The sequence below is a fragment of the Cyprinodon variegatus genome, unplaced genomic scaffold (assembly GCF_000732505.1).
Source record: "Cyprinodon variegatus isolate N-32 unplaced genomic scaffold, C_variegatus-1.0 Scaffold297, whole genome shotgun sequence".
Classification (NCBI taxonomy): Eukaryota; Metazoa; Chordata; class Actinopteri; order Cyprinodontiformes; family Cyprinodontidae; genus Cyprinodon; species Cyprinodon variegatus.
Genome location: NW_015150750.1, coordinates 801,106 through 820,246, shown reverse-complemented (window position 1 = coordinate 820,246; position 19,141 = coordinate 801,106). Strand labels below are relative to the sequence as shown.

Sequence of the window (19,141 nt, the reverse complement as noted above, 5' to 3'; positions counted from 1 at the left end):
TACCCATTAAACACTGATCATTTTTTATATATGATCAGTGAAGCCACTAAAATTCCATCGTTCATAATGTCGGTTATATTTGGGATGCTTAAAATAAAAGGGAAAATCTAATTTTTGTTTCTCTATAAAATGGGCTAACTTTTATTTACTTCAGTCAGCAATTTAAAATGTTATATATATGGTCATAATAACTCTTATCCTCACAAGTCTCTGTATCTAAAAAGAAAATTTACATTAAGTTAAAAATCAATGTATGTTAAAAGTAGTATGTTGCTTTTGATATGCCTAGGTTTTAATATTGTGTATCTATGAAGGAAGCAAACTTTACATCCATTCACTGCATCAATAAAAAATGCATTATTTTTCCATGGTTTCCTTTCATAATTTTTTTTCCCCAAACCTGATGATAGACATTTTAAGTTCCAAACATGGCCTAATATATGTGTGTATGATGGCATTACAGTAGTTTATTAGGATCTGCTAAACTAAGTGAATTTTCATCTGACAGTGTCTGATAGTGAAGGGCGGGTGATTAATATTTGTTTAAGTTGTTGCTTTCACGTCTATTTCAGGTATCAGTTCCATACCACATGGCCACGTGTCCAGCAAAACATGGTGTCTCAGTGTTTAACAATCTATATCTTCCTACATCATTGAAAAGATAGGCAGGTACATATTTGTAAAAGGAATTTTTTTATGTTTTACCCACATCTATATGTTTTAGATTACGTTTTAGATTTGCCATTGTAATACATTGCTCTTTTAAACTATTAACCTGGTATTTTAGAGTAATTCTGTGTGAATATTGTACAACTAAGATTATTGCTTTAAAAAAATACATTTAGCCTAAAATATGTTATGTATTAATGGTGAAATTCTGTACACTTGGTTTAACGACAAACTCAAAGCACCGCTACAATAATTTATTTATTTTTTTAGCATAAAGAAAAACAGCAAAACTTTTAAACAAGAAATACGAATAATATTTTTCTCTGTATTTGTGAACTCAGGCTTACATTATGAGAAGGCAGTGTGACATTTCAATCAGATGGCAGCAAAGACCAACTACACCAAGAGCAGCAGATTGCATGCAAATGCATTTTCTTTTGCTAAATCAGGGAAGGGGAAACAAGTTGTTACACAATGGCTCTGTTGTATAATTAGCCCTTTAGAGGAAGCTGCTAAATTTGTGGATCAGACTTGAAAAAAAGAATGAAACAAACCCCAAACAAGTCTGGGAAAATATCAGTTTCCTGCCCCAGAAATCAGGGTTTTAGAGCCACTGTACTAAAGCCTCTCTGCTCCTTCTACCCAGCCTGTAATCCTACTGTATATCTGACTGTAAATTCACTCATATCTAACTCCTTAAAGAAATTATAGTTTTAAAAAAGCTACCCGAGAGAACCAGAGACATATACTCATCAACATTAAACCAAATTACTTACAACAAAATTGCTCTGCCAAAGCCTGCTTCCCGCTAAGAGAACTTTAGTTCCTAAAATTGGCGATCATATTTTCTGTTTTCCAAAGGTTTTTGTCTGTTTTGTTTTATGCTGTGCAACTGGAAAGATTTTGCCAGTATTTCTTTTTTTTGTAATTAATTCTTTACACCAGGGAGCTAAACTAATACTTCAACTACTTCCATAAGACCGGCTGAGGTGAAATGTGAACATGTGTGTGAAAGGTGTACTACTACTGCACAAAATTGCCCATACTGGGACAAATAAAAGCTAAAAAAAGCTACTGAAATGGAGGCATCAACAATGCAGAGCAGGAGCAAGGAAAAGGGAAAGAATAAGGGAATTCAAGCTGTCTCCTCCATCAATCAGGGAGAATGTGAAATATTTAGAAAACAGGTAAGAAAAACTCAAAGCCTCTGGAAGTGCCCAGCTAGAATATATTTAATGCAATGGTATGTGTTTTATGGGAACATGGCTGCAGGACCATTTCCCCAACTCCAGCAAATCCCCGCCAGGTTTTCTGAGCATACGAGGACACAGAGATTTAAAGAGGGCTAGTAAATTCAAGGTATGTTGCTTGGCAGTGCTTTTGAACAGCAGATGGTGCTTTCCACGACATGTTACTGTGAAGATTTGTCTCTGATATTGAACTGTTGATCAGTTCACTTGTTTATCAGTTTCCTTTTGGTATCTTTTACATTGTACCTTCTACTGTTGCCGACACTGCATGTTGCGTCATCAGTTTAATTGCTGCTAAGTAACAGACACAACAGCCACGTGCATTAGTTGCAATACATAGCACTTTAGTGACGTCACACATCCAAGTCCAAGCCTTGTGACGATCATCCACAGCAATCACAGATGTAGACGTTCGGACAGACTCTTACACGTGGTTTATAATGATTTATGAATTCCAAGAAAATCCTCTACCAAAAGATAAGGACAAATATGTTGAAAATTTTGCTCTAATCCGCTGGGGAAAAAGCAAGGCGGAAGATTGGATAAGGCCACCAGGGTGTGCTGAAGGTGAGGGAGAGGCTACAGATGGCCAGGAGGGGGACAGCAGTAGTTTGGAGAAGCCTGCCAGGGAACCAGAGAGGCTACGGCTTACCAAAGTTAGCCTCTAAGCTAACTGTTGGAGATGGAAGGAGGACAGTAGTTGATCAGAAAAGCATGCCGGGCAGAAGAGCGGCAGAGCAGGGGAGAAAAGTCAGCAGCTGACTGGTGTCTGCACTGGAGTTGAGACCATAAAACAGTCCTTCTAGGGCTAAATTAACATCACCTTTTTAAAAGCCATCTACAAACCTCTTAGGGACATTCCCAACTTCATCCTTTGTCTACATGAGTTATGGTTAAAAAAGCTCAACTCAACTCTGCTTCCTTCACTGAAACCATGGTTGATTCATGATACTTTAGGAATGAATAATAGATTTAATAATGTTACTGGCTACAAATTACATAGGTCCTTTTTGACTTTTGACACAAGGTTTTTCCATTTTCGCCTATCCTTCATAGAGCTCTAACCCAAGTTGATATTTTAGTCCTTTCTCTGTTGGAAAATTATAGGAAGATGGTTTCGGCATCAGCATAAATTTAACAGTATTCCTATCTATGTTCAGTCAGAACTACTCTTTACTACCCAGTTGCTTACCCATCCTGTAATGGTGATGTGTAGTTTTCAGACGTAACATCCCAGGGGATGTTATCTATATGATAATGTAAAACGATACATTTCTGATGTGAAAACTTTTTTATTTTGGTGTGTTTTTTTTGTTTCAGCACCAAAGTACGGTTGTTTTCAGGCATCAGTTGGGTGCACCAGAGTTTAGCTGGAGTTTGAAGGTGAGCTGAGACCTTCTCTCCAGTCAACACTAGTTTGTTGCACATCAGAGTCTGATTGTGCTTTCATACTGGCCCACAGGGGAGATCAAATTTAGGTCGATCTAAATTTAAATCGACCTTAAGCTGCAGGTGTGAAAACACACTTTATTAATTATATGAAAGAACTATAGTAAAGCATATATCAAAACAATATATATATATGATATATATGGACAAACTGAAACTATATATAATTTTCTTTAACATCAGTACTTTTATGCAAAGCTCTCATTTCCATTTATCAAAAGCACAATGGAAGTTTCTATATGAAAATATGCCCTCAGAGCATTAGGATAATATACAGTGCCAATAATTTCTACTTGGTTCACCTGAAATCTTTTGAGAAAAAATTGATTAAAAATCAGGCTGAGCTTTTGAGCAACTAATGAATAAAAACCTGTGAGACAGCACTGTTTACAAGAACCAAGTGAGAAACTCTCACAAAGACATGCAATTCACACATACCTGTAGTGCTCACAACTCTGTGCAAATTTCCTGCAAACACATCAACACATGCAGAACTTTCTTTGCAAAGCTTCAACAGATTTCATGCTTTCCAGAAACACAGATTCATAAATGCTCCAGAGACCTGGAAACAAATCAGATCGCAAACCTTTGCAGAAGATTTCTAGCCAATTGAAGTGTATTACATTTCACTTACTGATTTTAGTGACTGGCTTATGCACATAGAAAAATAAATAGTGAACTGGTAGTAATTTTACAAAATTCAGCTTAAATAACAAGAGTTCCACATGCACACATGTGCAGTACGGCTGTTTGCCTCCCACGTGCAGTGTTTGTGACGCATAGGAAAAGTCATTAGGCCTGCACTTCCTCTCAAAAACTGAGGAGAAGGAAGAGCGGTTGTCTTAAAACACACAGGAAATGTGTGGGTGAATGCCAACATAATATGTGTGTGCATGTCTCCAAGTCTAAGGTTCAACCCCCCTTGGGGCCAATGACCAAGGTCTTGTAATTGCTTTTCTTTGATTGTGTTCATGGAGTAGACTATGGCCACAATTACAGTCATTTCAGAAACTCAACTAATGGTTAGTTTATTTCACAGACATGGGTTCAGCATTAGTCCAAAGGTTTCCAGCACATCTTCAGTTTTAGATTTAGCTGAATGTGCACTACTTAAAATACATCTAAAAATAACACTTTTGATGGTGCTCATTTTTTGATTAGTTTATATTCTATTTAATAAGCCGAACTGGGGCGTTTTTTTTTTCCAATTGAAGACAAGAAGTAGTTAAACATCTAAACATAAGCATAGCTATAGTAGCAGTTTTCACAAGTTCCATTTCTCTCCCTTGAAACGTATGAAAAGAGGCAACTTCTGCTTTTCAATGGAACTCATAGTTCTAATTGTGTAACTAATCACTTGACATCTATGGGTGTGTGTGAGTTTCTCATGGGTTTCTCTGTGCTGGAGTTATGATTTTGCATAACATCCAAACCAGCACTTCCTGGATTGTCTGACTGTGTGTGGGTGCATGTTTATCTTAATCCTCAGACAGCATCAACAGCTTGTGGTGTGTATGAATGTATTCATGATGTTGAGTAGGTGTATTCTGTATGTATGTGTCTGCTTAGGTATCTATTCTGCTTTAGCATGAGAAGTCTTGCAGCAAGGTGGAGAGAGACATATTGTAACACTTGTAGAGCTTCAAAAAAATTACAGACGGGAAGACTTAGAAATGTCTAAGTCTTGAGAAGCATAAATTGTTCCTTTAAGTATGCAAACCTAAACCAAAGTAAAACAATGCTAAGTGATATACAGCTTGTCCGACTTGTGTAAGAATGCACTTGCCTCCTATATACATACAAACACATACACAAGTGACATAACTTGGACATTGGGCCTGTGCTTGTTCCTGTTTTGAACATATGTCACCCAAGCAACATCCAAACTGCCACCATAAAAGAAAAATATATATCACATGCATAGCACCATTCCGATTACTCTATATTAAAAACACAAGAAGGAATATAGTCATGATTTCATTGGGCATTTGGTGCCTTTGGTGACATAAACCAAGGAACGTAAGCAATTGTAACTGCTAAATTCAAGTGTTGCATGTGTCAATTTAAACTAGATATACTTGGATAATTTGTGTTCAAAAGTAGCGTGATGATACCGCAACCTAAAGCGATGAGATAATATTTTTAATTAGGTTCACAAACTCATATATGTTTTAAACTTCATGTGCCTGGTTTTAAATATTTCTGTACAGATTTTGCTTGTCCATCCATATACCGTAATGCCTTTTTGTGACTTAGTCAATGATAAGAAATTATGATTGTTTACACAATTACACACCTACACCAATTCTGCTTTTTATACAAACAGGAAACAACATAGCCATCACATCAAAAAAAATATTATAATAACTTTAGCTATTCTAAATGTAACTGCAAGTAACAGTATGTAGAATTGATTGATTACTAAACCCAACATTTTGTGGATGTGCGAACAATATTCAATAGTCAAGCTATTTAAAGGAAAAACAACTCACAACTGGAATTGGTTTTATTTTTGTTGAAATTATTCTTAATTATTCATTTTACAGCTTTACCAATTAATATGAAAACATTTTTCTTGTCTCTGATTTTTGTCTTATAATTTTTAATAATACACACAGTAACAGAAAATTCATCAAAAGGATTTAAACTAGCAAAGGTTACGCTTCAATGTTGACGTTAACTATTATATACACAAAACCCAATAAATTCACTTTTCATAACCTGTTCAATCTCCAAATATGTGGAAGAATGGAACTGATTGAGAAAACATATCATTCTTCCACTCTGACAATTCAAGGAATCACTATTTTGAACCTCACTCTAGTCAGCTAGCATCAAATATATGTATCCCTTGGCTACCAGAGTTAATGTGTACATTATTTAGTTTCATTTCTTTTTTCATTTACAATCCCAAATTGTATCTTTTTATCAATATTAAATTGGTGACCCATATATGGGCCTTATTCCTATTCCACATGCCTGTCTACATTAAAAAAATAACAAAACAAAGGCAACTACCGGTAGTGCCTTAGAAATCTATAAAACATATGTTCTTTGGATTTTTGTTCGTGTGTAAAAATAACATTTTACATTTTAGTCTGTAAACTGTCAGCTATCTGCTGTCAGGCTTAAGGAAGCACACTGTTTGCTGTTATTGATGACACACAGTCTCAGAGGGATGCAAGGACAGCTGTCTTGTAAGATTCCCAGGTCACAGCATTGTATAGTGTCTAACTGCAAACTCTCTGTCAGCTGTTGTTTACTAGAAGGTAACACTCAAAGGCAGCTCATTTAAGTTCCCATCTGAATATTCTAACCAAAGTAGGAAATCCCCCATACACAGCAGACGCTAAGTAATGCAGGTGTTAAAAATATTGACTTTAGCGACTTGGTGTCAAGATATCTTAACAGTTATTATTTCTTTTTATAAAATGTTTTATTATATTATATTATATTATATATTTTATTTTGCTAGTTATGTTCTCCGTTCAACTACAATGAGTTTGGAAGGCTTTTTTTTTTCAAAGAAACATATTGAGTGATCCTGTTCGTACAACAATCACACAGAGATAAGGGATAACTTCACTTAAGGAAAGTTTGAAACCCTAACGTTACAGTTTGCGGACCGTGTCTCCCTGTTCTCACCGTTTTTTCTTAAATTGATGCGTCTGTTAAGCCTCTCAATCCCTGAAAAATGTTTCATTCTCTTCCATTTAACTGTGAGAAAAAGGTTCATAAAATTAAAAATTCACCATTTTCAGTATCAATGTGTAATCAGCCCACACAAGGTTGCTGTTACCACTTCAAAACTGTTCAAGAACAGTTCTGAGAGAAAAAAATGACTATCACTATTTTTTTGATACATTTTTTTTCTTTAGTTATCATATCCATAAACGTCTTAATTAAAAGGTTTTGCCATTTATCATCAGGCATTATGTGAAACATGTCTATATATATTTCATTTTAGAGATGTTTAAATTTTTTTCTGTTTCACTATTAGGTCTTAATTACTTCATGGGACCAGATATAAACATAGTTGGTTTAACCTGTGCGTTAATTAGTGGATATTGCTACTAAAAATGAACATCAGAGCAATATCTTACCTGTGCAGTGTAATTTCCCTGTACATTCTTTTAGTAGAGGTCTAGTCGGTGATGATTCCTCCAGTGTTAATTAAACCGTCTGTCTTAGAGAGAATTAGGGTCGTGATCTCCCAGACCTCACTACTCCCACACTCCCTAAGAAGAAAGGAGAGAAGACAGAAGAATTAATGAAGGAGTAAAAAGATAAAATGGCTTAATGAACCGCCTAACGAGGCCTGTGGCCATTTAATAAGTGCTTATTGCAGTTTAATTAGTGCAATAATCCAGTTTGTTTGGAGTCATTCATTGTTGACTGGTGGCTGATTGTGTTTTTATTGCAACCGGGTAAACAAGGAACGGTTGACATTCCACAGGGCACAAGACAAGTTTACCAATGTGTCTGTCTGAATAAATCTGCAGTGGATCTAAAACCTTAAAATGTTTTTAAAGGAAGTTACAAAGTGACAGAAAAGGAAATAGCCTGTCTTAACTGGTTTATTTCATATTTGTTTACCTCTCCAGATATCATCGGATCAGAGCTCTATATACAGTAGCATGTTGAATAATGACTAGAATAGTCTCAGACAACATAAAATCATCATGTATTTTATTCGTACCTACAACCATCATGATGTTATCACCAGTGGACTGACAAACATAGGAAATCATTGGCGGCTTAGCCTTTACCTGTACCTGAAATTGTGTTTTGTGTGGGGGAATTCATTCTAATCAAACTTTTTGTTAACTAATCATATCTCTGGTACAATTTAAAAAGAAAGCAAAGATTAGTATAGCAGAGGCATCTTGAAATGTTGTCCCAAGTGGGTAAAATTCTAATTTTCCCTTTAATCTTAGGTTATCAATTTCTGAATCGGCTAAAGCATCAGATTAACAACTACTGCAGTGTTGTTTATTTTTACTCATACAAAAAGATGGATTTTTACTTTTCTACTGCTTTTTTTTTTTTACAATTTAATGTCGAATCACAAATTATGAGCACACAAATTCCTTCATTTTGCTGTGTAATTTATAAAGTAATGACACATGCTTTTTCTGATGGTTTAGTCTGTGCATTGATTCACTCACTGTATGAACAACAATGCAGGGTTTTTCTCCACAGGCATTAGCATGGCTCAGATGAATCACAGACTAGAACTAAGCCTAAGGAGACATCTGAAGAGAGTATCAGGTATAGAGAACACGTGAGGCATCAAATTTTCATTATTCATGCTGAGATCCCATCACCTTTTCAAGGACTGACTCAGTCTCAGCATGTGCTGCATACTGTTGGTATTTGGCATCCAAAGATTACTCTTATGTCTCTGAAACCCTGCCTTTACTCTGAATGATTCATGCTGTGTCAGTGTTTGAGGCCAGTAAAATCCATACAGGAAGACCCTTTATGGACTTTACGGTATCTACTGATGCTATTAGTGAAAGAAAAGTAATTTTCTTTCTTACATTGATATATATGACCATGAGATGCTTCTAAAATGTGACCTAAACTAAAAAAGATTAAATTAGAGGTTTCAAAGGTGTATAGGTTTTATTACACAGGGATTCTACATTCCATACAAATCACATTTCTAATATTAAAGTCAGTTTTTTGCAGGGGTAAATTTTATACTTTTGCATTATGTTAACAATAAAGAAGCAAAAAAAAGGAATATTGTATATTTTTTATACACTATTTTAATTTCTATATGTGTGACCCTGGCCCAGCGATGGACTGGCAACCTGTTCAGCGTTGTCAAGTTAAAACAGCAAATGGTGTATTTGTGTGATTGCAATACCATCTCCACCCAACTGGTACGGGCCTCACAGAAAATCAAGCGCACCCATCTCTCTCACTCAGGCCTTCAGGAGCCTATAAAGTATCTCGACACACCTGTGTTCTGAGGAATCTCTACAGACAAAGACCTCATCTTCAAGCCCCTGCAGAGACACCACTGGTAGGAAATGAACTTTAAAACATTAAACCTGCATTCAGCGGACCTAGCAGGCTTTACAAAGATGGATTTATGCATTTGGAATTAACTTTATTTTGCTTATTTATTGATAANCACATTTCTAATATTAAAGTCAGTTTTTTGCAGGGGTAAATTTTATACTTTTGCATTATGTTAACAATAAAGAAGCAAAAAAAAGGAATATTGTACTTTTTTTCCATATAGTAAGAATAAAGGCAAAATAGAGTTTGATATTTTCTCCTTCTTACTAGCTTGTTAAAGAAATTATGAGGAAAACGATGATGCTCAAAAGTATGAGCAGGAACTGATTAAGACTATCATAATAGAGGTCTATTCTTCAAAATGTCTTTTTGCTCTTACTGTATATTTGTTTATTTTTTAAGCTTTTTTAACTTTATTCTTTTATTTTTTTTATACACTATTTTAATTTCTATATGTGTGACCCTGGCCCAGCGATGGACTGGCAACCTGTTCAGGGTGTACCTGGCCTCTCACCAGTAGATAGCTGGAGATAGGCACCAGCACCCCTCTGGATAAGCAAGACGGAAAATGGATGGATGTGTGACCCTTTTACCATAGTGCCTGTTGATTTGCTGCTGTTACACATTATTTCCTCACTGTGGGACAATAAAGAGGTTTTGTAATCTATTTTATTCTATTTACTTGTAATTTATTCTATTCTATTATTGGTCTTCAATGTCTGCATTTAGTCCACATGGTTGCTGGACCTGTTATTCTGGTCATAGAGACGTTAGCCTCCACTGCAGTCATTGCAATAATGCACTTTACATCCAATCCATGAATTTAAAAAAAACATCTCTTCACCATAACACAAATGTTCAAAAAGTTAGCAATTTACAGAAAACAAAATAAAAACATCTAATAAGTAAAACAAATACATGGTCCTTGATTATAGAGTATAAAATCTTCATTGGCATTTAAGCAATCAAACCTGTTGTATAATTGCTGACCAACTCTTTGCATGTTTTCATGGAGGTCTTATCTTTGAGAAAAGAATAAAAACAGAAATTCTCAAAAACAGTGGATCTCAATTTTATCAGCCAAGACTCTGACATTTCTGTGAAAACCATATAAGTTTATGTTTTATTAAGGTAACTTGAAATAATGAACCTAGAAAAAAACTAAAACTCCTCCCCCAGTGTCTGTGTTCGGGGCTTAAGGTGAACCATCATGGCTGCTGCTTTTGGAACAGTTAATGGTTTCCTTGCCTTTTTAAGACTTGACTACCACAGTGCTTACCCTCTTGTCAGAATAAGAGAGAGGGGTGTGAACTCTTTGAACACTCTCAAAATACTTGCAGTACTTAGTTATGCCCTGTAGGCTGACTAATGCACCTGCCATTACTAGTAAATTGTGTTCTGGGGTATTTCCTCAATTAATTGATGTCCATTCCTCTTGATGATATCTTAAAGTTCTATAAATCCATCCAGGAACACAAGGAACACTTTGCCTCTATCATTCAGGGCCTTCTCATAAATGTGTTATTTGTCAAAATAGAAAAATCAAAGTTGCACATCCCATCAGTCAACTTCCTTGGCATCATCCCTAAGGGCAGGCAGGTGTAAGCAGTTGGAGAAAACATTTGTTCAGTACTTAATTTACCAACTCCATCTAAAAATGGAAAGGGATGTTTTCTAATTTGTGCTGCCTTGTATCAATTTTTATCAAAAATGTCAAGCTTACAGCACTTTCACGTGAGCCCTGAAGCTGAGAGAGCTTTTCAAAAACTTAGAACCAGGTTCATGCATGCTACATGTTTTAACCAAACCAGGCAGCATAGAGAGTTTATTAGGAAGGTAGAGGATTCTTACTCTGGAGTAGAAGCAGTCCAGTTTCAGATTTCTGAAGCTGATAAGCTTCATCCATCACTTTTTTCTCTCTGTGCTTGAGGAAACCAAATACACCAAAATTGTTTGGACTGACCATAGAAAACTTTCAAATCTCCTGGAAGCCAACTATCTCTTCCCACATCAGTCTGGATGGTCTTTTTTCTTCTGTCGTTTTAACGTTGTCTCCTATAGACACTGCTCCTTTTTCACTGCTAAGCTGCTGCTCATTCACTGTCGGAAAGCTGTATAAACGAAAGTTTGTCTCAGTGTAAGTCTATACAAGTGGTTCCAAAGATAACAATACAGGCACCTTAACCTACCTACCTCTTGTGTCATTACCAGAGAGCTCCATGAATTTATACTTGAGGGTAGATTTTCTGAAACTGGCACTCATGCTGGTTCCCTCAACCTTGTTTGTGCCTACCTGTCTTCTCAGTTTTATAACCCAAATTTGGAGGGAATTCAGTTCCACTCCTTAAAGCCAAAGTTGCAACAAAATTCTTAGCCTAACAAACACACAAGTTTGATGAAACAAGAGCTAAAAGCATGGCTAAACTGCCCCTTCACTTTATTCCCCTTGACCTGGAGCTCACATTTGCCCTGAGTGGAATATGTACATAACAGTCATAGTTCTTCAAACACTGGATATTCTCTCTTTAAGTCAATCCTTCACTATCATCCCCTACTTTTCCAGTCTGATGAAGAGGACATGTCAATTACCTCAATCCATGTCCAGACCGCCTCCATAGAAGTAAACACACCTGGAATAATATTATTGCTGTGCTCAACCGTACCAAACTAAACAAAATCATTGTGTAGCCAAACCCCAAAGGATCACCTTCCACACAATATTCTTCTGGTCAGATGTTTAGGCTCTTAACCAAAGACATCTGCCTAAGAATCCACATTCAAGGAACATTCCCAAATAAATTGGTCCATTTGGGGATGAATCTGTTCTCAGCCCAAATTCTCTGTCTCAAGACAAGAGGTGCGGAAAAATCTCACCAATATCCCCTGCAGTACTTTTAAAATCCAACTAGGGGTTGCAACCCCTATATTAAAGACATCCTGTTTTTGAATATACTTAGTATTGCAGAAACAACAAAAAGGCAAAATCTCCTCTGAGTCGATCTGCAGTAAAATATTTAATGCTTAGTGTAAAAACGCAAGCTTTGTGACAATTAAGTTACTGTTACAAAGATGTTAAGTGGATTTCCCCACTGTGAGATCAATAAAGTTTATCTTATCTTATCACATAGATCCAGTAGTAACAGAAAAAAATGACTAGTTTTTAAGTGTGCTAGTGTGACTATCAAGTTTCCTGGTGAAAAATCACTCATTTTGAGTTTTTCTTTTTTTAAATAACAGGCAGTACAAATAACAAATGGTAGACTTTTCTTGGACTTAAGAGAAAACCGAAGCTTGATTAGCCAAATGCTGCCACGTAACTGACCCCAGACAGCTAAAGGAAATGTGTGCTGAAAACTTTGTCCAACACTGCAGAGCAACAAGAGAAGAGACTCAAAGTTTAACATTGTATAACAGTCAGTTGTTTGAAAGCTTTAAAAAAAAATCTAACAGCTATACAAGACCTCAGAAATTCCTGGAAATGATGGAACAAGTGTAAGGCATACTGTGTAATGATGAACAGAGATTGCTCCGGATGGGACAGAAATTGACAGCCAGTTGCAGTAATAGCCAGGTGAGGAATATATAACCTGTGTGAACAGATGCATACCTTTGAGCAAGAAGATGGCCTCATGCTCAGTTATCTGTAAAATCCTCACCACCTTGCTATACTCTGTGTGCATAAATATGTCATTGGCCTTTGAGGGATGATCTTCATAATGGCAAAATCTCTACACACATACCTAATGTCTGTAGCAAATCTCTAACATATAACTAATACACATTTTTCTAATAGAGTGGTCATATTTTCTCCACCAAACTGTCATTTTCAGCAGGCCAATTCAACAGTTTTATACACAACTATATGCAATAGTATTAAAACAGCTGCCAGCTGACAGTAGGACAGCAGAGATGGAAAACACATAACATAATAATTTTAAAAATAATGTTTTCTATTATCTTTGGGCATTTTAAACAGTTTATGATTCAGTATTTCAATTTGTGCTAATATCAGCTAAAGCTTTAGTTAGTAATACTTCACACCGAGCAGATGCCGTTTGAGAATGATGTAATTTTCCCTCAGGGATGGAAAAAACATTGCCACACAAACATATTAAGACATCCTGCTCCTACAACATTCACACAGAGATATGTGACAAGAAGAACACATGAAGAACGTTTGAACCCTTAACGTTACAGTTCGCAGCCCATGTCTCCCTGTTCTGACACTCTACTAAAGTAAAATCCCCCCAGTTCATTTCCAGGCCGCCAAACAGCTGATGAGTCCCGTCGACAAGCCGACAATTTCGATCGCTGTCACCATTTTTTTCCATCTAGACACATGTCAATTTTATCTAGGTAGGTTGGGTATGAGAGATATTCTGACGTATGTTAATGATATCCTCAAGTTTTCAACATGTGAAAGCTGGTAAAAATTATTTTGGAGACTTGCCACCACAACACCCCTTCTACACTTCCCAGCTCCCCACCTCTTGACAAAGGAAGGATTATATAATCTCTAACAGTTCTGGTTAGTTATTAGATGATCATATTGATAGCAGTTGTCATGTCATGACAGTTCCAGTGGGCATTCGTCATGGTGTTGACCAATATCTAACTTTTAAATATTGAATTTTCTTGCTAATTCTCAATAAAAGTTTGTTTTCTAACAGACTTAAAATTATTGACTTATAAAAAAGGAACATCTAATGTTGCTCATTTGCTTGTCATTAATGGCTCATATGGCTGATCTTTATAATAAATATATCAATAAAGATTGCATAATTTCCACAATTTGTATTAGGATCTGGGATCCATGTTGTTTAATAAAATCCGGGCTTTTAAAGCATAATATGATTAAATGGAGCATAGGTTTGTTACAAAACTGTTATAATCCAATGAAGCTGTGAGACCCATTTACGCTTATTGAGTCCCAACTGAGTGGCATAGCTGCAACCCAATGGGGAGGGTAATTGTCAGAACTTTGGTATGAAGAGCTTTTTGAAAAGCTCTATATACACTCGGTTTGTGTAACATTCAAATCCAGAGTCATTAGCAGCTCCAGACTCAGTAGTTACTAAACAAGGGCTTTTCACCTTTTAGCTCTTAGAAGCACCAGGATCACCTTCATGGCTACTGTAAGTGCTGCTCTACAATTACTCCTAATCATTTGAACTGTGCAGCTGTGTAGAACTTAGTTTAAATGACATGACACAATAATTCCATACAGCTAAGCTGTAGGTGTCTCTATTTTAGGCCAAATTTAAGTAATCAAGCTTAATGCAGGTTTGTAGCTTTCTACCAGAAATCATGAGGTCAATCATGGATTCATTGATTAGACAAACAAAGCAGATCATTAAGTGCCTAAATAGCCTAAAACATGCATTTCCTAGCTACTTCTCTTAACTGACCACATCATATCTTAGGGAATTAGTTATTCTTTTTTCTAAACTGAACACATTTTATTAAACAGAAGGCAATGCTGTATCATTAATCTTACAGGTGATAGATTCATGTTACTTTTTTAGAATTTTTTTTAGTGTTAGACTATCAACCCGTATCAAGCGTCCATGAGAAATGCTACAAGGAGTGGACTGTTTTCCCTCTGCAAGCAACCGGCATCTTTCAACCTCATCAAAATCTTGATTATGTTGGATAAATACAGTGGTACAGGCCATGTTGTTGCAGAGAAGTTAAAACCGTACAGAGGCCTTTGAGAAAGTTCTGTTTTTGCAAATCAATCTTTTAATTGTACATTTTTAATCCCAGGTATGCCATGAATGGCATCTGTCATTAAAGATATGATCTATAGCTTTTATTTGTTACATATTTTCTTTTTAATTAGACAGAGCAAATATGACTGAGCCAAAAATGAATCTGCATCAGGTGAAAATGAAAAAAACTTGGACATTCTGCAGACTGACGGTATCTGGATTAAATGTTGACTATATTGTACAAATAAATTGTACCAATAAATCAAAAGATGGTTAGGAAATGTGTATTTTAGACTTTTTAGGCTTTTAGTCAATAAGCTATTGCTTGCTGAATACATGAATCTGTGATTGACCATATGGCCTCTTGAACAAAGCTGTAGACCTGCATTTAGCTTGATAACTTACACCAGGCTTAATAACGCCACACTTATTGAGCCTTATTTAGCCTTTGTGCAACGGGGGGTCCGTTTCATGAAGCAGATTTAACAAATTCAGATTCAAATCCGCAACTCTAACTTGATCTAGCCTAAAGTCGGGTACTCTGAGTGTTCGGTTTGACAACAGCTGATATCGATTAGTTCAATCAGTTTTAACTAGATCCACTTAGAGTAAAGTGCGTGCGCAACAAGTATGAAAAGCCATTATCAGTGGGGCACCGATTCAACGAGTCACCATGACAAAAGGCAACAGGAAGTGCTGATTTCACCACACTGGAACTACAGATTTTAATGAAGATGTGTTTAAAAGACAGAGAAACAGAGCTACAGCTGTAAAGGAGTGGAAGGTGGTAAGGAGAAGATTTTTGCTGGAATTAATGCAGAAATCTATATGAAGTGACTATGACAGGCCGTTTTTACATTTAGTAAAAGCACTCCTCTGTGTTGTTACATTTGCAGATCACAATTTAAGATTCCTCCTGATCAAAATCACATTCCTAGACCTAACTGTAATAATATATTTTCTAAATTACATTTTTGTAGCAGAAACTGAATTTTAGAAAGCAAAAAAACTAAATTATACTAGAAAGAACTAAGTTTTATTTATCTAGAAAAGTTTACACATTTTAAGTGGCCATTCTGACATTTATCAGCTTGATTGAAAATGTATTTATGATATCTGAAATTTTTTTTTACATAGTTTAAAAATGCAAATGTTGACTGGTAATAATAAAAATATGGAGAGCTGAAATAAATTTATGGACAACCATTATTCTAGACGGAGAACGTCATCTTGTTTGAAATGGTCAGTTAGACAAAGAAAAAATGTTTTTTCTCCGTTATCAGGAATGCATATTTAGTAGAACTAGTACATATAAAAACGACTTGCCATAGCCTGTTGTGACTGCAATGATATTACGGAATTATTTCTTGAATGGTAATAGATCAATGTTTCTATTAAGGTGAAATCTTCTGGCAGCATTGTAAGGATTAATAAAAGACGTTCTAATATATAGAAACTGTGCATCATCTAATGCAGCTTCAGATTGTGCCAGTAGGTTCATTAAGTTTTTATCATCCTAATCCTAACCCTAAAGTATTTCCTTTTCCGCCCCTGTATTATTGAATCTATAAATGTGCAATCTAAAAATAATTTTAGTAGTTCATGTACTGTAAACATAACTAAATAAAAATGAAATGATTTGCATCTCGCTCATATTAAACAAACCAAAACCAAGCAATCTGAGTTTTAGAATCCTCTCCCTATAAATATTTAGTTCTCTGTGAAAATGTGCCGATCATTCTTTAATAAGATCGTCGTCAAACGGACATGCAATGTTTGTTTTTAAAGCCTAATGTGTGTAACGGATCTAGTAATTGATATATACATATATATTTTATACAAAACTTTGGAATGACTATGACCTCCATGACTGAGAATTTTTACCAACATTTGAAAAGGCATCCTGTAATTGTTGCTTCTCTTTGACTGTTTAGTTATCTACAAGGATTGCTCTCAAGTGTGCACATATTCAGAAGATATAACTTGGACTGTTGAACTTCATTTAAACTTTTATTATTATTATCATTTATATTTTAGGTGTGTATTGATACGGCATTTGTAAACTAAGGAAGACTAAATGTAGGAAAAAGATCAAAAGATGCTTCAGCAAAGTTGTTTTTAAGGGTGTGCAATTATGAAGGATTGTCATTGCACATTTATTATTTATTGTATTTATTCCTTTAACAGACATTTCTTTTAATTGAATTGTACATGATTAATGCCAAATTAAAGGTAAAAAAATGCTCTTATTTTTAAAACCTTAAAAAAAAGATTTTAATAAGGTTTATGCACTTCTGACAGCCACTTTATGTAAACACATTTATTCAAGCACTGAAGCAATATAAGCCTTAGGCAGCTTTTTTTTTACATGATTGTTGGACCTTAGCATTCCCACATCTGATTATAGTTCTTTGTACAAGGCCTCCTGCCTGATTTAAATTTTATGAATTGCTGAGATTGCAATATACATGGGAACTTTCCCTTATTATGGTAAAAGAAAGCCAAAGCAGAGACATACTGTTAGAAAATGAAGGGAGTATCCTTACTTTTGTTTGTCTCCACTAGTTTCTGTTGTTTTCAGCAATCTCTCCCATTTCCTACCCCCTCCCAGTTACACCCTCTGTGTTTTAAAATATATCCAGTTTTACACAGGGGATGATGTCATGCTGCCTGTGGGGCTTTCCCACATTCATGGCTCAGCTGATAACACATGTGGTGGAAAACTGCTAAAACACTTGGGCGTAGCAGTTCTAAACTCCTAACCCGTATCAACCTTCCATGAGAAATGCTACAAGGAGTGGACTGTTTTCCCTCTGCAAGCAACCGGCAGCTTTAAACCTCATCAAAAGCTTGATTACACTGGATAAATACAGGGGGACAGGCCATGTTGTTGCAGAGCAGTTAAAACCCTACAGAGGCCTTTGAGAAAGTTCTGTTTGTGCAAATCAATCTTTGAATTGTACATTTTTTTGCATAAGATAATCCATAATCTTAATTTGGTGGGGGGGTTACTGTCAACAAGAGATGTTGATACTTAGGTTATTAATTTAAGGAGGGTAGGCAAACACTGGGGAAATTTGTCTACTCAGATGTTTGCATGTTTTAGCTGTATATCATCAGTCTGTAGTCATATTTCATCACACACAAGGATGGTAAATGAGAACTGATGTCTCTAAAATATGCTTGGATAAAAAGCAATAGTTTACCAGTATTGGGGCGAATGGAAAGTAATTAAAAGATATTTGGCAGTTTACAGTGGTAACAATTACATTGCAAATGCGGCAGATATGGGACTTCAAGAGGAAGTTGCACTCAATCATAAGGAAAACACATCATGGGGCTGGGTTCAGACACTGATTTAACATATTAGCTGATTGGGTTTGTTAAAGCAGATGGTTTATTGTTATGTATTTGGTTAAACTACATAACAGTTCTTTAATCCTTCTATGCACCCCATGTCTTTCACATTTACAATAAAATATCATTTTAAGGAGGCGCTGCAGTGCCGCAGGGTTAAAGCACATGGCCCATTCATGAAGGCCTTAGTCCTCAATGTGGCCATCACAGGTACAAGTCCTGGCCCTTAGCCGTGGCCATACGTATATCCCCTCTTCTTTTTCAACCCCATTTCCTGTCGGCCTACTTTCTAATAAAGGTCACTAGAACAAAAAAAAATATCTTTAAGGGTGTTTTATGTTAGGTATCAAAATAATAAAAATTTGATTAAAGCACATTCATTTGTGAATAGAATCTTTAAAAATTACATTCTTTCATTATAAGTTAATTTATTTTTGGTAAAAATGGATCAAGGAGCTTACTTGTTAGCGAAAAAGCTTCCATGACGAAGCAAAGATACAAAAATCTAGCCTGAAAAAATTTTGCAACAGCACAAATACTTAAGTGAATTAAAAAAAGATAATTCAGCCTCTTAAGGCCAATTATGCTTCTGACACATAGCGTCTGCAACCATCAAATCTTTCTGTGTGCACGACCCCCACGCAGAGGTTTTGCAACCCGCGCAGACTTCAA

At 35.8% G+C, this 19,141-nt stretch overlaps 1 long non-coding RNA gene across 1 annotated transcript in view; it reads right to left on the bottom strand.

Moving 5' to 3' along the window:
* Nucleotides 1-19,141, bottom strand: part of LOC107090497 — a 115,847-nt gene that overhangs the window by 33,837 nt on the left and 62,869 nt on the right. The window contains exon 3 of the long non-coding RNA XR_001481483.1: nt 7,472-7,606. This is a non-coding gene — a long non-coding RNA (uncharacterized LOC107090497). The remainder of the gene's footprint in view (nt 1-7,471; nt 7,607-19,141) is intronic.